The following is a 19044-nucleotide window of genomic DNA, read 5'->3' as shown; positions in this document are numbered from 1 at the left end:
ACTATTTTATTTTAGTTTTTCCTAAGTGCATTATATATTTTATTCCATTTGGTAGACAGGATAAGATAATATAAATATTAAAAAATATAAATAATAATAAAAGGATAATAAATAGAAACAATAACAATTATTATTATTATTATTATTATTAATAATAATAATAATAATAATAATTTCATTAAATGGTGTTTGATGAAAAAAAGTGTATTTAACAGAGTCCAACAGAAATTGTTAAACATATATTTATTTTAATTACTGAAAATTAAAGGGAGCATCTTAACTTAAACTCTGATTTGGTGTATTGCCAATTCAAGCAAAGATGAATGAGGGGTATTAAAAATGAACACGGTTCTTATTTTTGTTGGTTACATGGCCACCTTTCTCACTACATACATCAGTTAGCAAAGTCTGCTTTCAGCAGTGGAAATTTCATTATCACTTCTAATTCTGGTTTTGTAGCACATTAAAGTTTCCAACAGTTAATGACTCTGGTTTCTTTCCCCTCAGGTCTACCTTTCGTGAAAGAACATGGAAGAGGAAAGAAATGACAGTAAGACTGAATTATGAACTCTTAGAAGTTGAGAACAAGAACTGATTGTATTGTGAAAGCTGAATTCACTACTCGTGATTAACGCCGGCAATAGCAGTTGGCGGTGATCGCATGCATGAGATTGCTGAAGCAGATGGAGCACATGTATTACTCACACAGGTTAGAAAAGACAAAAAGAAAACATTTATTCCAGTTTTCACTCCAGTGTTTAAAGAGCATCACAAACACAACTTCAAAAGCCTGAGTTGCTTGGAAACTGACACCAGGGGTTCACTGCCTTCTCTGCAGCTCTCCTCAAACTTGAGACAGAGACTGTTATATTCCAGAACTAGGTTTCCTTCTCTTCAGATCTGGGGACTTCTGGTCTTGAGATGAGTTTGTGTTCCTGCCATTGCCATCTTACCTGGTGATGACCAAAACACAGACACCAGTTACTTCTTGGGCATCTACTTGAGTCAACTCCAAACTCTCTCAGGGTCACCCTGCTGCAATCACGTCTCCCAGAGGTGTTACAGCTCTTAATTACATCATCTTCAGAGTGCTCAGAGGTTCACTGACAGAAGTGATTTCAGCATACAAAACACTGCAGCAACATAAACTAATCTAGATAGTAGAGGTCAGTCCTGTCTGTCTATGTTAACCTAACAGTCTGTGCTTTTCCTTCTTCCTTCACCATTTGCCAGAACAGATACAATTTGTTTTTTCTTTGATCCTATGGAGTTGACAGTGACAGATTACTTTCAGTTTCTCATCCGCAGCCTTCCCACTTTCCTGGTGACTTGACCCGTGACATTAGGAAGATCTGTAATCACAGGCAGCTGCCTCTCTGAGTAATGTCCAGATACTGTGGGATTGGTAGGACAGGACCACACAAGTCACTGTCTTTCCAGCAGAGCAGCTGGGTCCTGCAGATCAGAGGTGGAAAATATCTTTGTGAAGCTCAAGGGTTTAACAAAAGTTGAATTGCTCACAAGGCATCTCACTTCTCTAAAATGTCTATTCTATTCTATTCTATTCTATTCTATTCTATTCTATTCTATTCTATTCTATTCTATTCTTCTAATCTATTCTATTTATTTATTTATTTATTTATTTATTTATCTATTTTAAACAGAGTCAGGATTTCAGGGTATTTTGAATGTACACATTAGAGACTGATAGTGGGGACCCTGTTTAACATGAATGCTGATTTTGCAATATTTTAGTACCAAACTTTGCTACCAGGAATATATTTCTTTCATTTATTTATTTATTTTTATTATTATTTTTAAATTCAGTCTTCAAAGACATGAAAATTATCGAATGTGGGTTTTGATTGTGGGAGTAGGACTCCATCCTTCTGGGATTCAGCGGTTTGGTACCAAACCCATAACCAAGTCCAAAGACAATAATAGGCCAAACAACTGTCAAGGTAGTTAATCTGCAAAGCCTTCAGTGTACTCTACAATAGTATAATACCAAATGATATTTCATAAAGTCATATGAAGTGGAGCTTTAAAGCAAACAGACTGTAGAAGATTAATCAGAGGTGTGTGTAACTTTTAAAATACTGAGCATATCACAGTATCACAGTCTCATGCAGGTTGGAAGTGACCTTAGAGATCATCAAGTCCAACCCTCGGGATTTGAGCTTCCTGTGTAGCAGAGCGGCACTTCTACCACTTGCGCCACAGGGGGGATTCAAACCCAGGCCTCCAGTGTTGCAAAGCGGCATTCTTAACCACTGCGCCACCGGAGGCGCACAGATATCCCCAGATACAGAGCAATTCATGCTGAAATGTACCTCAGTCTCTTTTCTGACATCCACAAAGCAGTGCAAGCTTGGATTGAAGACAGGGAAGATCAAGGACTTTCCAGACCCATTGCAAAAACATCTGATTCTGGAGACTGTACAGCCTCCTTGGTCTACTGCTGCCTGGAATCCTCATGGGGGGAAAATCTCTCCTTGTAACCTCAACAGCCATATTTTATCCTCACACCATGTCCATCTGCAAAGGGCATGTCTCCGTTCCCTTTCTCAGTACCCTGAATGGTCAACTCTATTCAGCCTAATGTGTAACTTGATGTAAGAGCACTCTGCCAACTCCTCCAGGACACAGATAAAGATGATAAAGAGGTCGATTCCCACAAACAATTGAGCAGTCACCACTGATACTAGTCTGCTACATCAATGTATCGTACCATTTGTTTTGAAGAGTAATAGCAAGCTCTAAGAGAAAGAAGAGTCTGGCAGATGAGAGAACTTGTGCACAAAATCTTGATGTTTGTATGAGGCATGATGCTGTTCTATACTGTCTTAGAGAATGTTCATCCGCTGTGATTCATTGTCTAGGTCAGTGGATCAGTTGATTTCTATATCACTCTGCTCAGAGTCTAACTAGTCTTATTAAAAGCAAAGTGATTGGATTATACAGTTGTAAGCTGTTCCATGTAAGAAATAAAAAAAAATGATTAATAGCATCAAATATTTAAGAGTTCTCCAAACTCTTTCAGCAAATGGCTGACCATTTGGATTTTTACAAGTGAATCATCAAACCTATTGTAAAATTTCCTTTAACAATATTACTACCATGTCTCTATGGGCATACAACAGTTGTCACTAGGATTGGTTTCTGGAAGAGACTTCTCAAGGAACACTCAGATACTTTCAGTACACAAACTCCTGCACTGTAGCTCTCTGATTCTCATGTTTCAAGGTTTTAAGAGCAAGACACAGGGCATGGTATTTAATTTTCATTTAATTGTGTTTTCACAAACCAAGATGTTTGCATAGTCTTGGCAGACACTTGGTAGTCAGTTTATACAGTACTTTGGTTGTCTAAGCAAAGGTAATTTCTTGTTGTTCTGGACTGAAAGTTGTGAATCAGCTAACAGCTGGTGGTACTAAGTAAATCACAAGACAAGGTCAGCAAGTTCTAGATTAACACTTTACTTATGCAAAGTAATCTATTCTGTTATTCAAAACATTTGCATGTAAACTAGCTACAGAAATCTTGCAGTGTATAGGAAATAGTTTAGATTTAGGGACTATCTGAAGGTTCTGCTAGCAAGCAAGGAAAACTTACTCTTTCTTGAGGGAAGTTCCCTGCAGTACGCAATACACAAAATAACCTATATTTTGACTGGAGTGCAATAGGGATACATGCTTGAAATTTTCTGTTCAAAGTTCTGTATATTGTTACATCTATTTTGGAAGAAGACTTTGGAAACTTTCCTATGAAACTCTCAAAGGTCACTCTGAAAGCAAGGTGTTCATATGTGCCCATAGGAATAGCACCATCTGTGTCATTTTGCAACTATGTAACACCAATTTTATTCTATCTTTTACATTATATTCTCCTGAGATTTCTTGATGCAACAGAAGATCACAAAATTGCTGCACCCAGGTAAGTGCAGCATCTGTGTAGAAAGAAACCCAACTGAATGCCCAATTACAAGGTCTGTTTTAAGTATAACATGTGTGTATACTTGAGATGATGGAATTTGTAGTGTAGAAACTTGTTCACACTCTGCTTTGTGCAGCATGAATTTTCCTGGACTCCAGACTGAACATGCCTGGTACTCTGTCCAATTCAAGTGTGGGAGAGAAGATAATACAAGATGTCTGAGATGGGGTATTTCAGGTTAGTGTAACTCCTCTTTCTGGTTGCCTTGCTTGCCAGACCCTTATCAAGGACCCTTCTTTTTCCTGCAGTCAAAACAGAGAAAAGTTGTCGGCTCGTCCACCTCTGTAGGGACTGTTAAGTATGTATAAGACCTTGGCGTGCAGGCAAGCCTGGCTGTATTTCAGTGAACATGCTAAATGCAGCAAGTCCCAGGCTACCTGGAAGTGCTGCAGACACTGCACATGTTTCTGTTTAAAATTGTATAATCCACGGCTGCATTTGCAGCACAGCTATAGCACAAGCTGTGGGTGCTGCATTTGGGCCATTTTTTTTTCCAATTTCTGTATATCTGTGTCCAGCAATCCTGCTCAAGCTATAGGTACAGACCTGTTCCTAGTGATCTACCAGACATCCAGAAATTCCAGCATCCAGAACTTCTTGATAAACAGACATCTTTCTCAGAATTTAGAGAATGAATTCAGATATAAGGAAACTTGGATGGTACAATACAGCAACCATTGGTTCACTCTTACTGCTTCTGGCAGACATCACATCTACATGTCCTCCTTTCATGCGGATTGAGACACTTCTGAGTAAACTCAGTAACTTAAACCAAATGAAATTAATTACTTTCAAAATATACCCTCCATATCCATTTTTTAAAGTCTTGTTAGGAAGTAAGAATGGATGGACTTACAAAAAGAGTAACAGCAAAAGCATAGATATACCCATGAAAATTTCCATCAAATAATGCATAATTTCTTACTCCATATCAGTGTTTTGGAGATGTAATTGCTTGCGTAATTTTCTATGTTATTAAAATGATATATTAAATGAGTGATGGTACAAAAACAATAGAGATTCGAGAGAATCCCACAGAAAAAAAACAATCAGAACCTCATTAGCCTGTGGAGGCTGCAAGCACCAATCTAGCCTACAGGGAAATACAACATCACTCTCTGTGTGGAAGAAGCACTTGAGAGATTTTTCCAAAAACAAACACTTAAATGCAGACTCTCAGAAGCCAAAATATCACTGACAGTGACCGCCTGCCTCAGAGGTTTTATGTTTTCTCTTCCTCTGTACAGTTCCTTTTCCTCTGGTTGGCCACTTTGTGTTGACACCTCAAAGCTAAAAGCCATTCCTTTCCCTCCCACTCCTTGATTTGCTTTTGTATCCCTGCACACTGGACATGCAAGGTGGAGCTGCCTTTGCACTTTAGAGATCAGCTCAATAGGAGGGCAGTGGAAATCAAACAAGCCTTCAAAGACACATGGGCGGTGAGGCACCCACAAAATGAGCATGCGGATCCAGAACGAGATGGGTGGCCAGCTCTGTCCCAGACAGCCCATCAACAGCCTAACCACAGGTCAGACCAACCCCAATGCTGCTCAAGCTGTCCTCTGGCATTTGCCACGAGGCCAGATATTTCTGCCTAAGGAATTTCCTCCACAGGGATTGCCTCTAAAGAGGGAGGGAGAAGTCAGCCTCCTAAAGAAAGTGCTTGCATATGTGACAGAATGTAAGACTTTAAAAAAAAACAAACAAACAGAAACCTATATTCTTCCAGCTTGATTCACCTCAGCCTCAACTTTCCTAACCATGAGAAGAAAAATTGTTTGAAACCTCGTAAAAGTTGTTTTCCTATGTAAATGAGTTCAAGGGATTCTGCTTACTCAGTCCCTGCCCATTCCATAGCCAGCAGATGTATGGCAAAATATTCCTGGTTAAGACCTGCTTGCTGAAGTCATTTTTCGTTGTTCTTCACTTCATTTCATTGGTGTAAGTCAGGACCTAGGTACTTTTGGCAGGTGGTGAGCCTTATTCAGTGTGTGCTTTAAAGTGAATTCCAGCAAAAATCTAAAAGTCCATGCTAGATGTACCTGGTCTCTTTTCCTTCACTTTCAGCTTTTGTGCCCACTTACACTTCTGTGTGTTAAACAGAAATGGCTGGTTTTGTAATAAGAAAAAGTGTGATTTCCAGCTCTTGATCCAATTTCTTGTTAACAGAACTTTGAGTATAAAACACACGTAGGAACTTGGACAAGGTATCATTTTGTAGAACCAGCAGACAAAATGTGCTTATAGCAAAAATTTTCAGAGGTTTGTTTTGAGGTAGGTATATAGGCAGGTTTTCTAACGTGAGCTATCATGAGGAAGAGAAGGAAACTGGTAAAGTTAGCAGAGATTTTGCCTGTCATTGTGAGCATCTGAGGGGCAGAAGTGCCTCACACTTTTGTGTAATTAGCTTTCACTAAACTGTGAAGTAAAATCTTTGATTTGTACATGCCTGCAATTTCCAATCAGCTAGGATGTGTGCTATGCTGTTGTAAAGTATCTTAGATACTTACTGACTAAACAAGGCAGACATTAACTTTTTGTCAAAAAACAAAGTGAAATGCTGCATAATCTCCATGTTATGGTTCCTGTTCTCTCTAGTTTAATCTACAACACTGGGAATTTGTTATACAACAAGAAACACATTTTAAGAATTGTCACATTTTGTAATTCCTTTTTGTGTTTGGAGTGTCACAAGCATTGTGGCTCCGGTTCAAGCCAACTGCAGCCTGGAAAATGAAATATAATCTAAAAATACCATAAAAATGGAAATTCTTAGCGTTAATCTCTTGAGAGTCTTTTACATTCTGTATTGAAGCTATCTGAACCTGATGGAGACTGCTTGGAAAGCAAGGATCTTTACTGTTGTTTGTAGCTCACCACATCAATCCAAACTTCAGTGAAGATCCTGTTCAGGAAAGGGTCTTTGTGAGCAGGCATTGTTCCAACCAAGCACCTATTGAAGAGCCTGAATAGCTTTTTATGGCAGAGAGGCTCTCTCCTGACGGAAAGGACAGACAGCAGTGCCACTGAGAAGGATGACCACCACAATGGTTCAGTAGATATTGGCTAATGTTTAATGTGCAAACAGTCTGAATTGTAGCTCCACTCCTGCTTCTGGTTTCTATGAAGGATATACCCCTTTGTGCTGCAGGGTTCCTGACTGTGTGATGGGAAGTACAGCTCTGATAGAAGAATTGCAATGTCATTTACAAAGAGAGGAAGGAGATAGGCTGCCTAGCAAGGTTGTGGATGCCTCCTGCCCGGAAGCACTCAAGGCCGGGCTGGATGGGGTTTTGAGCAACCTGGTCTAGTGGAAGGTGTCCCTGCCTACATCAGGGAGGCTGGAACTAGGTGACCTTAATGGTTCCTTCCAACCGAAACCTATGGTTCTGTGATTTTATATAGAATAAATTTATCCACCAGGCAAAAGGGAGAGCTGGAACCCTGTAGTCTAGTGCAGATCCATCTGTAAAGCTGGACAACACCTACACATGGACCTCTAGTAGTGTTAGAGGAGAGAATACCCAGCAGTAAAAGCTTTGAAGCTTTGATGACTAGAGCTGCTATGCCAGTGTCATGTATATGAAGTGGAAGAACTAACTGGACCTTTCTCCTCAATTTCTGCTCTTTCAGTTAGGCAAAATTCTGTAATTTGCACAGATTGTATGGCAGGGCTGAATAGGAACATATAAAATTTGCAAATCTGCATTAACAAAGTATCATGCTGCCAAAATCATTTGTATTTTTAACACATCTAATGCTCTTAAGCAGTCCTGTGGGTGAACCTGAAGGGCTGAAGTAGTATTTTTATGCTAATATGCTGTAAAATGTCTTAGCAAAATAAGCAAGTCCCTCTGCAGTGGGTGTTTATTTTCCTTGATATGATTTAGGAGATTATCATGTGACAATCTTTTGTGTTGTATTTGTAAAATGATCTCTAGGAGAATAGCACACTATTATAATACATTACAATCTAAAGTTGCTTGAGCAGCAGAAAGCTCCTGATACAGTGCTTCACAATGGAGCACTTAAACAGTTTAGTGTAGCTTTCATGTACAGTATTTTAAAGAACTGCTATGAGCCCTGTTTGCAGTGCTTTCAGGAAAGCAGGGTAATATTGAGGAGAAAGCTCCTTACCAGAGAGCTTCCTGTCACTGAACGATCATGTTGCTGTTCCAGCAAATCCAGGTGGGAACATTTTCAAGGAAATGTCGAATACTTCTCCTTTTGCCCAGAAACAGCATAGCTATTTTTAGGGATATTTTCCATTGGCCTGCAGCACATTTCAGTTGCTGTAGCATAATGGAGAGTGGCATATTGTATGTTACGTTGAATTGAGAAAATGACTATGTTGCATCATGTCTGTATTTGGCACTGAAGGATGCTGAGATATTCATATTTCCTCATACTTGTGCCAATTTGTATGCAACGCAGATACATCATAAATTGTGTGTGGGGTACGGGATGCATCCTGCATTCCCTTGCCCCCAAGTCAGTTGGGTGTCGCACCGTGATTGAGTATGGCTGGAGGCACTCCCACTGTGCTTGGGCTGTAGTCTGTTTGTAGTCATGAGGCAGAGTTTGCATAAGTATTGCGATACTGTTAACCCTAATGATCACCATGGACTGAGTAAAGGGGATATCACGGGCTGATGTCATAACATTTTGCTATTAGAAGTGGGAGACTCTAGTTTTCAAGACTGCCATTATTTCAGCCTTTATGTACGTGTATATCCATTCCCCCAGAAAATGGAGCGTCTTTTATGTGCAGATCTCAGCAATAACCAAGAAAAGACTTTCTGATTTAAATTGGAAAGATCAGCTACACTCTGTTTGGCAAGCTGAACTGCATATTAAAGTCACTTTTGATTTAGTCATTTTAAGAGATCTATCCCTTTCACAATTGCTTTCTTTAGCTCTTGACAGTGAGCTAAGGATGAAGTTCATTTTGGTCTTATTTAGAGAAAATTGCAAACAAAAATATTTCCAAAAGTTCTTCTGAACTATTTTTTAAGTAGTTGGTGAATACTGTGTGAATGAATTAATTTAGGCAGGCCAGCTTGCCACATTGAAAATAAGATTTTAAATGGCTCTAAGAACAGCTGTGTTGGGAGAAACTGGGGCAGAGGCCCTGTGTCCTCAGCATGCTGCTGGTGAGGACGAGTGGCTCCATTAGCACTGATGGGGACTTTGTTACCGACTTGAGGTTATGATTTCAGTCAGGATGAAATATCAGTATATTGACATTTAACCCTGTATTCTCAGCTGGTGGTGAGTTAAGTAGCAGCTCATTAGAGGGGAACATCTATCCTACGGACTGCAGCAATGATCAGGATTTCATGCCCTCACACGGTTCCTGTTGCTGCTTGATGTGTAAGATGATGTTGTACGTATCTTTAAAAAATGAAGACATGAGCCACTTTTTTCTTTATCTGTTCAGATGCAAGATGCAGGTTATAACATGCAGCACTACCACTGCTCAAGACTATCACACTTAATTATGCTTGGTGTGCCAAATTTCTAATCTGAATGTCACAAGTCACTCAAGTGAATTTTGCACACCTTATGATGGATTTTTAATAAAAAACAAAACAACAACAAGGAAAAAAAAAAAACAGCAACAACAATAAAAACACAGAAAAAAACCCCAAAACCTGTAGAAAACAAATAATTTAATTTTCTAATAAATTTACCAGATACAGCCTGTGAGGTATGGAAATATTTTGAGCATTTTCCATGTTTTTTAATGAAGTGTTACTCCAGTCTGAGGTAGATGCTGCAGCCCAGCTGCTGCAGCAGCAGTGCCCTGCATGGACACACACACCTCCAGCCAAGGATGGATGGCTGCAAGCACAATTCTCCATTTTTTAATATTTTTTTCCCCAGTGGATAAACACCTACAAAATTCAAGCAATACGAGTGCTATTTTGCCTTTGCACAGTGCAGGTGGTGGATGTGATTCTTGCAGGAGCTCTGTGCTGGGGGCGACTCACCAGAGCCTGTCTCCATCAGGGTGTATTTTCTTCTCCACCACATTACCCGACCTGATGTTTCCTCCTCCCTTAAAGTCCATCCTCTAAACCAATGGTATTCTGTGGAGATGTGGGATTTATGTTATCCCTGAAAGCTGTGGAACAAATTTTTCCTTTCATTGTACAGTGACTAAGATAATGGGCAACACACTACTAATATTAAAACAAATGTGTGTCAGTTCCCCAGAGGTCTTGGATGCCATGCATGCAGCATTTCCTCCAAACATCTGAAAGCCAGCATCATTGTTCTTCTGGAGCAAAGGAAACAATAGGACATGTCCATAAATCCTTTCAGAGGACGGCAGAGATGTGTATGAAGCAATAGGATACAGACCTCATGTTTAGACAGTAAATGATGTAGCTGCATGCAAGAGGCTCCTTGGAGTCCTCCCTTCCCAGATATTCCTTGTGAACAGACACATGCACACAGCCTTCTTTCCTTTGGAAGAATTTTTTTTTTTTTTTTTTTTTTTTTTTTTTTTTTTTGTGTGTGTGTGTGTGTGCATTTCATTGTTTATTTAAATTAATATACTGTCAGGATAGTTATTTGTGGCTGCAGAGACTTGAATACAAAATAAATGCTCTCCTCACACACAATCTTAAATTTTTAGGAGCACAGTATGTAGCACTTAAGTAGGGTGGAAGCTCGTAAGCATCCATAGGATATCATCATTCCAAGCTCCATTAAATTAGGTCCTGACTAAGAGGCAGTGGCAGAGATTGGAAACTGATTTTGTTTGGAAGGAATTATTTCAAAGTGACTGCATAAAACAGAGGGGTATGTTGTAGTGTAACTGAGAAAAATATTCCTTACCCTGCAAAGCAACAATATACACTGTTTCTGTAGTTGTGACTCAATATTTGAAATTTTGCCTCTATTAACATTATAACCATTTTGGATCAAATAATAGATATAGAGTGGTAAAAGTGAAAGTGAAAAGAAGGAATACTGTATTACCCAGGACACTGGTTCATTTACACGATTAGAAATCAGAGCTCAAAGATATTTATAATTTAAATCAGCGCACAATGAATTAATGCATAACTGATGTGAAAAGAAGGAATTAGTGGTGTTAAGCTTTCCTGGGAGATGCTGAGTACTTTTGTCTTTTGGCAACATCTCTAGGAACTGTGTGTTTTGTGGCTATAGAGGCTCATCTCTCTTGAGATGGGGAAATTGCCCATCAACACTGATAAAAAAAAAATTGCGCCCCAGTTAAGCCACCTATATGGAAACAAGAGTTACTTGATTATTTATTATTATTATTATTATTATTATTATTATTATTATTATTATTATTATTATTATTATTATTATTATTATTATTATTATTATTATTATCTGTGGGGGAGAAGGCTTCAAAAAAGTGGGAAAAGGGTACCTTGTCTACGTTGTAACAAAAAGTTTCAAAAAGTCTGTAACAATGGTATCTAGGAAGTGTTTTTCCTTCATAGTCTCCAGAAGACTCCCCTTAACAGCATTCCTAGGTCTAATCCTGCTTTCCTTATGATCCAATAAATGCACCAGACCTACCCATCCCCTTCCCCCCCCCCTCCCAAGTGAAGGAGAGCCAGAAGTCATTTTGTTGAATTGACTCATGGGGTTGTTATTGAGTATCATGGAGAATCTTCAGAGTTTCCAGTCCTCACATATATTTCAATACTGGTTACCATCACAAGTGTTCCTCTTCTGTTTCCTTGTTGCAGTACATCTGGAATGATGAAGCTCTCTGATACTGCTTGGTAAAATTACTAGAAGTGTCTGAAAGTAGTGAGTGACAAAGAGGGAGAGATCAAGCAGATCAAAATTATGGCAATAATTATCAAGAGCTCCTTCTGTCCTTTTGTACAATATTTCTTTAATATATTTTTAATAGATTGGGTACTGGAAGCTTTTATAATTATTCTGACGTTTAAACTCTACTCCTGGAAGCTCAGAGCTCCTGGTTTGACCTTTTGAAGCTGTGCCAAGTAGTTTAATTAATAATTACTCAACTTATTTATTGAAATTGAGAACTAGACAAAATCTCCTCTATGCAGTCTAGTAATTAATACAGAAGCCTTTCTAGATGGGATAGATATTGCTGTTCATGCTTGGGATGTTGTTTCTTTATTAATATGGCAAACCTAAAAATAAGCACTTGAATACTTTTATACTGTGCTGAAATTGAGTCCAGTTACACACAATGTCAAGTGTTTTCTAACTTAATATTCGGGAATTCAGCCAAGAAATTGTGTTTTTCTGCCAGAAGTAGAATAACACACCAAGAATATTCCAGTACTCAACAACATTCTTATTAAAAGAACAGAGCCCTTAACAAGTTCTGTATTATTTTGTCTCTCTCTAGGTAAAGGTGTTATCTAAAATGCTGAGATCTGCATGTAGTTTGCATGCATTTAGTGAAAACTGATGCTAATTATATAACTACTTTTAATCATTAACAGCTTAAATCATTGCAGTCACATTTGCTTTTAAGGCATTTAATACTACATTCACCAAATTTGGCTGCGTAGAGTCAGACTGTTGAAACCAGCCACAGTGAGTTGGATTCATTATGTATATGCAAATCCTCCATAGCAGAAGAAGGTATGTAGAATACCTCAAACATGGCTGACACTAAGCAGAGGATGCTGGCAAATAGCCCCTTGCAGTGTGGGATTCCACATGAAGCCGCAAACAATAACAACCGATCCTGATGTGAGATGGCTGCACGACTGCGCAGTTGTTATTTTCTCCTTATAAGGATTTCAATTACATTCTATTTTCTGAAGCTGAATTCTCAAAAATGCTTAGCAGCGTGTTCACAGTGAAATCAGTCATTGACTTTACTGAAAGCAAAGCGAGACTCTCAAAAATTCAAGCACTTGTGGTCTAGTGCATCTAGAAAGACCCTCTATGCATACACAAAATGGTATTCCAGGCAAAATGGCAGGGAACATTTTCTTTATTCTGTTAGAATATTTGGAGATACCTTTTCAGAGGAAAACATATTTATCTACACTTAATAATACTTAACAAGTCCTAATGAGGGTTTAAGAGTCTAATACATTGTCACGGGTTACTTAGATTTACCTATGCCCGTGACAGGGGAAGCCACCCCACGCCCCCCCCCCCCCGGGGCCTGGAAAGGAGGGGGAAAAGGGGAGTGGGATAAAACAGCGACAATCTAAGGAGGAAAAACTTATTTTACTAAATATGATATCGAAATACAAGATAACACAATATAATATAATTAAGGCTAACAAATCGAACGAAACAGAGAGAGAGAGAGTCTCCGAAAACCGAGAGGCCTACTGTGAACTCTAGGCGACACGGCTGGAACGCTTCCCACTCTCCGAGAAGTTCGAGAGAAGAAGAAGGACACTCCAGCCTGGGAACGAGATTATATAGAGTCCTGGTCCCGTGACTTATTGTTACTCCTGTTGTTCTCTGGGATATGTAGTCTTCTTCTGTGGACTGCACATTCAACAGAAGTATCCATACTTGACATGATGTTATGATGTGGAATACTGATAGCAAAATTACAAAATTACAAAACCATGACATTCCACCCCTTATTCTACATTATTACATCATGGTTAATATATACATATATATACATATATATACACGTATGTAAAATTGTGATAGCTAAATAGTAGAATTGCATGTAACATAACTAAATGTACAACTATAATAACTAAAATACACTACACATGCAAACATATATATATATATATAGATACATAAAATTATTGACTGCACTCCCCCAGCATCAAATTCCCTTGTGGCACACATTGAACATCCCCATCCTTCTGCATTACCCACCAAGTGCACCCAGGTCCCTGGGCAAAGACAGTTCCACGGATAGGTTTGCCCTTTCCAGAAGCTGGAAGGACCCAAACAGCTTTTCCCAACATGTTCTTTACATGTATAACAGGGACCTTATCTCCTTCTACAGTGTGTAGGGGGCTAGATTGACTAGGACCATCACGATTGACAGATCCTCTAGTATTGACCAGCCAAGTGGCTTCTGCCAGATTCTTCTCCCAGTGCTTAAATGTTCCACCACCCATTGCTTTCAACATAGTTTTCAACAACCCATTATATCGTTCAATTTTACCAGAAGCTGGTGCATGGTAGGGAATATGATAAATCCACTCAATGCCATGATCTTTGGCCCAAGTATTTATAAGAGAATTTTTGAAATGTGTCCCATTATCAGATTCAATTCTTTCTGGGGTGCCATGTCGCCACAGGACTTGTTTCTCAAGACCTAATATGGTGTTTCGAGCAGTTGCATGGGGTACTGCGTATGTTTCAAGCCACCCAGTGGTTGCCTCTACCATAGTGAGTACATAACACTTACCACTGCGAGATCGTGGCAAGGTGATATAATCAACCTGCCACGCCTCCCCATATTTATACTTTTGCCATCGCCCTTCCTCCCAGAGAGGTTTCATCCTTCTGGCTTGTTTAATTATGGCACATGTTTCACAATCATGAATAACCTGCGCAATAGCGTCCATGGTTAAGTCCACCCCTCGGTCTCTGGCCCACTTATATGTTGCGTCTCTTCCTTGATGGCCTGAGGTCTCATGAGCCCATCGAGCAAGAAATAATTCGCCCTTATTCTGCCAATCCAAGTCGATTTGAGCCACCTCAATTCTAGCAGCTTTATCTACCTGATGGTTGTTTTGTTGTTCTTCAGTAGCCCGACTTTTGGGCACATGTGCATCCACATGACGCACCTTTACAACCATATTCTTTGTTCGGGAAGCAATGTCCTTCCATAGTTCAGCGGCCCAAACAGATTTTCCCCTCCGTTGCCAGTTATTTTGTTCCCACCGCTGTAACCACGCCCATAAGGCATTTGCCACCATCCATGAGTCAGTATAAAGATACAGCATTGGCCACCTCTCCCGTTCAGCAACATCTAAGGCCAGCTGGACAGCTTTTACCTCTGCAAACTGACTTGATTCTCCCTTACCTTCAGTGGCCTCTGCAACCTGTCGTGTGGGGCTCCACACAGCAGCTTTCCATTTGCGATGCTTCCCTACAATGCGACATGATCCGTCAGTGAATAGGGCATATTTCTTTTCATTTTCTGGTAATTCGTTGTATGGTGGGGCCTCTTTAGCACGTGATACCTCTTCTGCTGGTGATGTTCCAAACTTTTTATCTTCAGGCCAGTCCATGATTACCTCTAAGATTCCTGGACGATTGAGGTTTCCCATTCGCGCTCGCTGTGTAATCAGCGTAATCCACTTGCTCCAGGTGACATCAGTAGCATGATGGGTGGAGGGAACCTGTCCTTTGAACATCCAGTTCAGCACTGGCAGTCGAGGTGCCAAAAGGAGCTGTGTTTCAGTCCCGACTACTTCGGAAGCAGCCCGAACCCCCTCATACGCGGCTAAGATCTCCTTCTCAGTTGGAGTGTAGCACTCTTCAGACCCCTTATATGATCGACTCCAGAATCCCAGGGGTCGGCCTCGGGTCTCTCCTGAGGCTCTTTGCCACAAACTCCAAGTAGGGCCTTTCTCTCCAGCAGCAGTGTAGAGGATGTTCTTTACATCCTGTCCAGTCCGTACTGGCCCCAGGGCTACAGCACGGGCTATTTCTTGTTTAATCTGTTCAAAAGCCTGCTGCTGCTCAGGGCCCCATGCAAAATCATTCTTCTTCCGCGTTACCTGATAAAGGGGGCTTACAATGAGGCTGTAGTTTGGAATGTGCATCCTCCAAAAGCCTACTGCACCCAGGAAAGATTGTGTCTCTTTCTTGCTAGTTGGTGGAGACATGGCAGTGATTTTGTCGATCACATCTGCTGGGATGTGACGACGTCCATCCTGCCACTTTATACCTAAGAACTGAATTTCCTGGGCAGGTCCTTTTACTTTGCTTCGCTTAATAGCAAAGCCAGCTTGTAGAAGAATCCGGATTATCTGCTCTCCTTTTGTGAAAACTTCTTCTGCTGTATCGCCCCACACAACAATGTCATCAATGTACTGCAGGTGTTCAGGAGCACCACCCTGTTCCAGTACAGTTTGGACCAACCCATGGCAAATGGTTGGGCTGTGTTTCCACCCCTGGGGCAAACGGTTCCAAGTATACTGAATGCCCCTCCAGGTGAAGGCAAACTGTGGCTTGCATTCTGCGGCCAAAGGAATAGAAAAGAAGGCATTGGCAATGTCAATGGTGGCATACCATTTGGCTGCTTTTGACTCCAGCTCGTACTGGAGTTCCAACATGTCCGGCACAGCAGCGCTCAATGGGGGTGTGACCTCATTCAGGCCACGGTAGTCTACTGTCAGCCTCCATTCTCCACTGGCTTTACGCACTGGCCATATGGGACTGTTAAAAGGTGAGTGAGTTTTACTGATCACTCCCTGATTCTCCAACTGGCGAATCAAATCATGAATGGGGAGCAAGGAATCCCTGTTGGTGCGATACTGCCGTCTGTGCACTGTCTTTGTAGCAACCGGTACCTGCTGCTCTTTTACTCGTAGCAGCCCCACAACAGACGGGTCCTCTGACAGGCCAGGCAAAACAGACAGCTGCTTAATGTTGTCCATGTTTACAGCAGCTATCCCAAAGGCCCATCGATACCCCTTAGGATCCTTGAAATGCCCCCTTCTGAGGTAATCAATACCCAGTATACATGGAGCCCCTGGGCCAGTCACAATAGGATGTTTTTGCCAGTCTTTGCCAGTGAGGCTTATTTCAGCCTCCAGCACAGTCAATTCTTGAGAGCCCCCAGTCACTCCAGAAATATGGATTGATTCTGTCCCTTCATGACTGGAGGGCATTAGGGTGCACTGTGCACCGGTATCCACCAGCGCCTTATATTCCTGTGGTTCTGATGTGCCAGGCCATCGAATCCACACAGTCCAATAAACTCTATTATCCCTTTCCCTCCCCTGACTGAGGGCAGGGCCCCTCTATTGGTTACCTGTGATGACTGGAGCAACTCCACTGGTGGTTGGTATGTCTAGCAGTTCTTTCACCCGTGCTCGTAGTGCAGAAGTGGGCTGATCATGCCACTTCCTCATGTCTTCTCCACGGTCACGTAGGTAGCGCCACATGGAAACACGCGGTGCAATCGTACTGTTGTTCTTTGCTCGAGCTGGGAAGCGTGTGCGTTTAACAGCTGAGACTTTTGATGATGCAGGTGGGGAGTAGGACTGGACTAGTTTGATCAGATCCTTCATTAGACCTGGTGGCCCGTACGAGGATTGACCTTCATCAGTTGTTTCTGATACTATTACAGGATCATTACAATTAGTTGATGGAAACAATTTCTTGCACATTTCATCTACTCGGTTTTCTAGCCGTGAGATGGCAGAAACTGCGGCATGCAGTTGGGGGAGCTGCTGATCGATGGTTTGAAGCATTATAATCAGCTCAACAACTCGGGGCCATCTGTCCACGAATCCTTTAGATCCTGATACCAATGACTGTGCAATTCTCTCTGGTGCTGTACTTGTGATTTTCTGCCACATGTCAGGATCGGCCCTCACTCTCTCAGGGTCAAGTTCGCTTGGATCAGGGCTGTACAACATTTTCGCCATGGCCAATTCCCTCAGGCGCTGAATACCTTTTTGGACGGTATTCCAACTATCAAATTTAGGCTTCAAAGCATCCTTATAGGGGTACCTTTCTCTCACGGCTTCTAACAGCCGCAACCAGAGAGTGGCAGCTCCATCCGAACATCTGCTAATCCCTCTGTCGATACCTGCATCTTGGGCAATGCTTCCTAGTTGGCGAGCTTCATTACCATCTAGAGACAAGCTGTTGGCCCCGTTGTCCCAGCAGCGAAGCAACCAAGCAAGGATACCTTCATCTTGACGCCGTGTGAACTCCTTTCTTGAGCCTTGGATTTCAGTCAGCTTCAGAGGTCGACAATAGGTGATTTCCTCCTCATCATCAGTCTCTTCTTCATGCCTCTTGGTTTTTGCCTTTGCTTTTTTCGGTACTGCTCCATGCCCGGAACCTGGGTCTTCTGCAGCCCCCCCCTGTGCTTCTCCTTCTTTTCGTTCTAGACGCATGGACACCCGTTTCCATTTCTTGCCTTCCACAGGGGCAACTGATATTGCTACTGATGCCTCCTGTGACTGATCAGAATTAACTTGGGCTTGAATCTCAGATCGGAAACTCTCTCTCTCCAGAATAGTATGATACAAAGCACGGTATGCATAAGCCAAACCCCACATAAGGTTTACCTCCTTAGATCTCTGACCCAAATACTCACTTAATTTCTTAGGGTCCCTTAGGTGTTCAAGAGTGAAATCCCATGACACTGCGGGTCCCCATGCTTCTAAGACTTTTCCTAAACCTTTCCATATTCCCTGCCAGTCATCATTCTCTGGTTCTGGAGGGGACTTCCGCATAGAACGAATGCATAGGAACATATATGCATGCATTGATAGTGATAACATGAGTGCAAGTATGAACCCTATCTCAGTTTTTGAAAAGCGTGTGGAAATCTGAGAGTACAACCCAAATAAAAAGGGTTTTTTTAGCCTGTACAATGAATTAAACATGGTGGTGTTTGTAAAATTGCCTGTTCCATCTGGGATGCAAGTATTTGTAAAATTGCCTGTTCCATCTGGGATGCAAGTGTTTGTAAGATTCACAATTCCATCTGAGGTGTAGATGCCAAAATTCTGACCATACCACATCTCGTAAAAGTACCAGGCAGGTGTCTCCATCAGTATCCACCTTATTAGGCTATATATCTGCACAATTCCACAACACCAAATTATGGTGTTAATAGTTGACCAATACTTTAAGAAGATCATAATTGCTTTCAATCCCTTAAACAGAGCAACTGGGATGAAGAGTGGATTCATAGCTGGCAGGCTCTGTAAAAGTCAGAGCTAGCTAGCTTTGCTCTAAGGGAGAAAGAAATCCCTTTGTTTTCTACACAAAAGTTAGATAGCAATGCTGAGAATGTGCAGCAGCCCTTAATGTTGACAATTTGTCTGGTATTTCAAGGTCACGTTCTCTGTGAGCAGCTACGGAAAGATAACACTCCCA

General features: G+C 41.2%; 1 long non-coding RNA gene across 1 annotated transcript in view; it reads left to right on the top strand.

Annotated features, from left to right (window-relative positions):
* The window catches only part of LOC107306495 (uncharacterized), a 55054-nt gene extending 52039 nt beyond the window's left edge, over positions 1 to 3015 (top strand). The window contains exon 12 of the long non-coding RNA XR_014939275.1: positions 508 to 3015. This is a non-coding gene — a long non-coding RNA (uncharacterized LOC107306495). The remainder of the gene's footprint in view (positions 1 to 507) is intronic.
* The last annotated feature ends 16029 nt before the right edge of the window (positions 3016 to 19044 follow it).

The sequence above is a fragment of the Coturnix japonica genome, chromosome Z, assembly GCF_054131305.1.
Source record: "Coturnix japonica strain WE chromosome Z, WE-NBRP24, whole genome shotgun sequence".
Taxonomy (NCBI): Eukaryota; Metazoa; Chordata; class Aves; order Galliformes; family Phasianidae; genus Coturnix; species Coturnix japonica.
Note: the sequence above shows the minus strand (reverse complement) of the source record. Positions and strands in the feature narration are given on the sequence as shown.